Source organism: Nicotiana tabacum, chromosome 20 (assembly GCF_000715075.1).
Source record: "Nicotiana tabacum cultivar K326 chromosome 20, ASM71507v2, whole genome shotgun sequence".
NCBI classification, from domain to species: Eukaryota; Viridiplantae; Streptophyta; class Magnoliopsida; order Solanales; family Solanaceae; genus Nicotiana; species Nicotiana tabacum.
In genome coordinates, this window is record NC_134099.1 from 34,063,539 (window position 1) to 34,069,538 (window position 6,000).

Sequence of the window (6,000 nt, forward strand, 5' to 3'; positions counted from 1 at the left end):
GAATTCCTTATCCGGATTTTTGGTTCGCGGACTGTAATATGGAGTCATTCTTTTCCTCGATTCGGGATTAAATTGGTGACTTGGGACACCCTAAATCTCCCATGTGGTGACTCTGAAATAAACAAACAAATTACCCCGTTTTGATTGTCTTTTAAATGGAAAAACTCCCTTATACACTCCCTCCTAGGGGTGTAGTAAAAAGGTAGGTGTGACAGTGGCTCATTTGTTTCGTTCTTCTTGGTCGCCTTTCTTTCTCGGAACTAATTTTTGGCCCGGTCGCTAAAGAATTCTTGGAGGTGACCTTTGCTGAGTAGTCGGGCTACTTCTCCCCGGAGCTGGTGGCAATCCTCGATCCTGTGGCCGTGCTTGTTGTGAAATTCACACACTAAGTTATGATTTCTTTGCAAAGGATCTGATTGTATAGGCCTAGGCCATCTGGTGTCTCTGATTTTACTGATGGCGAATACGATGTTTGAAACATCAACATTGAAGTTGTATTCCAACAAGCGAGATGCCTCTGTTGGCCCTGTGCACCTATCGAATCTAACTCTATTGACAAGTCCCTGAGGGTTCTGGCCTTGATCCATTCTTCAGTCATTGCAGGGTATGTTGCGCCTCTGGGCATTTCTTCTATCTTCAGGATATGGCTGGTATCTCTCTTTATTCGGCTTCGACTCATTCGCTGGGAGCCTTCTAGGATATACCGATCTGGAGGGGGCTCCTAGTTGATCATCTTCGACCTTGATCTTTGATTGGTATCAGTTGTGGACGTCTGACCAAGTCACAGCGAGATATTCGACTAAGTTCTGCTTCAGTTGCTTTGAAGCTATCAAGCTTCGCTCGTTCAAACCATGAGTGAAGGCCTACACCACCCAACCATCGGAGACCGGTGGTAGTTCCATCCGTTCCATTTGAAAGCGAGATACGAACTCTCGCAACATCTCATTCCCCCTTTGCTTGATTTTGAAGACGTCAGATTTCCTTGTTGCTACGTTGATGGCACCAGTATGTGCCTTTATGAAAGAATCTGCCAGCATGGCAAATAAATCTGTCGAGTTTGGGTCCAAGTTGTGATACCACATCATTGCCCCTTTTGAAAGCGTTTCTCCGAACTTTTTCAATAGGACTGATTCGATCTCATCATCCTTTAGGTCGTTGCCCTTCATTGCACAAGTGTAAGCAGTGACGTGTTCATTAAGGTCCGAGGTTCCGTTGTACTTTGGAAGGTCTGGCATCCTAAACTTCTTTGGAATGGGTTTTGGAGCATTTTGGAGCGGCTTCCTATGGGAACAAGTTCTATACGAACTTCTTTGAATCCACACCCTTCAAGATGAGGGGTGCGCCCGAAATTTGGTCGACCATGGAATTGCAGGTCTCAACCTTCTTATCGTTGTCTTCTATCTTTTTCTTGCCCAACTCAATCCTCTTTGTGAGGTCCTCGAGCATATTTACGATGGCAGGGTCGGCTGCCAACCCGTTGTTGCTTGATGTTTCTGGTACCTGTTCGGTCCGAGGGGCTGTTCTCGGGGCCGCTGTACTTGGGGTTTTTTAGTGGCTCTGCAGCTGAGTGATTGCCAGCTGTTGTGCCTGCAATATCTCAAAAATAACGTGAAGGCTGACCTCCTGTTCCTCCCGAGCTAGGTTTTTTGGACTTCTTATTGATCTCCTTGATGTATGCTCCTGTTAGTGTAGGAGCTTATATCGACATGTGTTGCGACGAAAACACTCACGCAAGTGTACGCGATCTTCAAGTAATATAGTAATAAGTAGAGTATCGTTCCCATGAGAACTTGTGATTAACTTAATGACTGATGCAAACTCAAACAATTATCGATTCAAGCTAATTCATCACAAAATACATAAATAACCAATTTACAATTTAACTAGTAGACAAACAATAATTCAAAGCAAAGTTACTACGCTACTTATGAATTTTTCTTTTAACAATTAATAAAAAAAGATATCCTGGGGTTATGGGCTTGCTAGAGATCATGCTACGTTTTTAGCTTAAAAATGATTTATTGAATTATCTGGGTTATATATTATAGGGTTGATAATACCCATAAGAATCTGTCGATTTCCTATGCGCCTATTCAAGTTAAATTAATACCTATATTTCTATGGTATTAATATTAACTCAAATGCATTTACAAATCCTATTTCTCAACTAAACAAGGCAATTAAGTATAGTTCTATCTTAATCGCGAATCTTTCACCCGATGCCCAGGATCCAGATCTTGCTCTATTTGATTCTATATGCAATCAAGAATTTTCTTTTTCAAGTTTAACTCAAGATTCGTAAATAGTATTTCACTGTTAGCTACGCAGTAAAATAATTAACAGCAGAATCAAATAAACAACCATTAGCGACAATTTCAAGATCATCAATCTAAGCTTCAAACAACATAATCATCTAACGCCCATAACCCCAGAATATTTGGGCTTTTTTTATCCACTCATAATGATACAAACATCAACAATAAAAATCTTAAACATAATATGAGTAAATACTAGGAGAAGGTTTAGAAAAACTCTTTTAATCCTTGCTCCAAGTTGATGTTCCTCCTTGATTCTCTTCTTCAAGATGAATCTCCTCCTTCTTTTTTTCTCCAAAAATAGGTCTCCCCCAATAATGGCACTGCTTTTGCCTTTTTAATCGTGTAGGAAGAGGTTTTGACAAGTATGCTCTTTTTAGTCTGAAATACAATAATTTTGTGATTTTTACACACCTGCGGCGCCCCGTGTGACACGTACATGGATTGGACAGAGGCAGAATGCATTTTAACGGAGCAAAACAATGCAGCGAAAATATTTGCACTGCCGCGGAGCGCCCCGCTGCGTGGCAGTGCATGTTTTTGTGCTATTACATTTTTTATTTGTTTTGCTATTCGGGCTTGTTTTGCGACCCCCGAACACGATCTCGACTTGATTTATTTAGCTTTTACTCAGACTTCAAAACCCCAAATCAGTCGAATTCATCCCAAATTTATTTCTTAAGTCGGATTAGCTTCCTGCAAGGCATAAAATATGAATTTAGTACAATTCATTATCATTTAAGCTCAAACTTTTGTAAAATGCAATAATTAAAGTGTTGTTACACCGACTAAAATACGAGTTTTTAGCCTATGATCAACACTCCACGCTTAAATCATTGCTTGTCCTCGAGCAATTGACCTACATTTCACATAAGGACGGCCTTTTTATCAAATAATTTCTCTAACAACACATGCCAACACTTAAGTACCAATTTATAATAGTTCAATCCTCAAGACATGACTCACAAGTGCCACGCATTTTCATAACTTGCTCACTTACTCTAACACAAAGGTCAAAATGTTTCCTTGCTTTCACAAATCATGTGCCCTCCCACAACTAATATAGACTAGTTCCTCTCAACATAGTATTCACAAATATTTAGGAACTCAAAATAGGAAGAATTAACTTTCTCTTAGAATTGAAATTCATGTGCAACAGATAACATACCATATGCTTGCCCCTAGTGTAATACTCTACTAATTGAGCTTATTCAATCAAGGATCAAATAGGACTTTAATTGGTTGTAATGCAGGCTGAGGAAGGGTGTGATAAATATAGAATGTAGTAGCTACATCTGTTTGAGCACTTCATATATACACCATTTCATTTCACAATTTCAGCATTACTCTTATGTTAAACCATCTCCAACCTTTTTGAAAATTTTCATACTAACAACAAATCCCCTTTTGTTTAAGCACCATAAGTTAGGGACTGTTACGCACAAAAAATTCACCCCTATATATATACATATATACATATATATGTATTATTCTTCACTCTTTTTTTTAAACTCCTTCAATAAACTAATAAATCTCTTCTCAACTTTAACAATATTAAAACAAGACTAAGTGCTCATAAGAGATAGAGGTTCAAACAACTGACATATTTACATAAATTGGTAAGTTTATAATGCGGATGCCAAAGAAATAGGATTAACAGCTCAAAACGTTTGACTAAGGTATATACAATTAGGTGGAGATAATTATCAAACTGGTTCAACAAAGAAATGCCTATATCATCTCCTAAACTGAATAATGCTACTATTTCGCTTTGCAAAACACTTGAGGGCAAGTTCTAGATATCAATTGTTACGCACAGAATATTTCAACAACCTCACTCACACATTGGCACACAACTCATTCAAGCTTGGATCTTTCTTGACTCTCTAGTCAAAGCAGTTAAGCATAGTTATAAATACACAATTTAAGGCACTTATTTTAGAATCAAGAACTGAGATTTGAACATCACAAATAAGGTACATATAACTTCTAAAGCATGTGCATTTGAGGAGATCAACTCTGTAAGTTAGGAACTTTTATTCAATTGAAATAAAAAAATTACACTATACCCGGTTCAAATACACCCTTGGAAAAGAACCATGGTGTAAATAAAAATCAAGGGGAAAGTTTTAATTTAAACCAAAACTAGCATACACTAAACTGAAAGTAAAACAAAATTGCAAACTCAATAATTTCGAATTTTTCTGATGGATTTGTTTTTTGAATTTCGACTTTATTTTTCAACAAGAAAATCCAGGAGGGATCTATACCGAAATTAGGATTACTTACTATCTATCAACACTATATTCTAACAAAACAAACTAAAAACAATTTTAACAAACTAAACAAAATAACTAAACTCACTCAAACAAAGTACGAAAAATATAAAAGTAAGTACATTACAATAGGGCCCAACCACCCCACACTTAAAAATATTTTCATTGTCCCTAATGCGAAAAAATCAAAAATAGATAAGAAAAGACTCCCTGAGGCCATTGGCCTAAGCATCGTTATCCTCAAAGGTGCACAAATATTCTTCGTCATATGAGGGAATATAGTTCACATTTTCATCCGGTGGGATTTGTCCATGCTGAGCAATTCCTAACCACTGTTGTGTGAAAGGAGATAAAGGGTTATTTTGTTGCAACTCTTCCAAGTTCACTTCCCCTCTAGAAGTGCGAATGCGCAGGTCAGCAAATAATATCTGCAAAGTCTCTTCCACTCGGACAAACCTTTGATCAGGGTTAAGTGCAGCTGCAGGCGAATCTATCACAGTCGTGACATCAAGCGCCCTGATAGGATATGTTACTTCTATTCGCCGATCATAGTGATACTCTTCTTCAGTGAAATGCGTCCGCAATAACCGAGTAATCATACTCGGATAGTGTAGGCGGCAGCCTCGAAAAGGTCTCACCTTTGACATGTGTTCCCGCATAATTTTCCCAAGATCCACCTGCATTTCTGTTAAAAACGCATAAATCAAGCAAACATTTAGTTTTAATACATCTGTATCACTTTGTGTTGGCATGATTTTGGCATTTATTATCTTCAAAATGACTCGTGCAGGATGCTGGAATGTTCCTTTTTTTCATTTTCTTGTGACACTCATTTGTATCTCTAGTCCACAAGGCAAATGAATCTTCACCACATAGCTGTCTGCGGATGCCTGGGTAATCTGGTCTACGCACAAACCTCTAGAACAGCTTATGTGAATGTTCAGTGAAACCCATTATTTGATTTATGACCTTTGACGAAAATGGTATCACTCTATTTCTGACCCTGACTTGATAGCTGGCATCTAAATCACCGCCCGATTGCCAATTGGCATAAAATTCTTTTACCAAGTTGATGTTCACACTATCACCTTGGCGAAACAACCCTTCAAAACCCAAAGCTCGAATGTTAGTATATATGGCATTATACTTACGGGCAAGCTTTGCTTTATCTATGGCAACTTTTGGGGTTGATGGCATAGCAGGGACGAAGGATTGGAACCATTGTATTGTATGGGCTGGAATAGCCCTGATGCCATATTTACACTCTGGGACCTCATCTGCATCAGGGTCAAAGTGTTCCTCTTCCTTGTCTATTGGTGCTGGAGGTGGTGCCCTTCTACCTCCACGTCGGCTAATAGATGCAGCCTCAGTTAGGCTAGCATTTGATCTTTTGTTTGGGAGCCGAGACA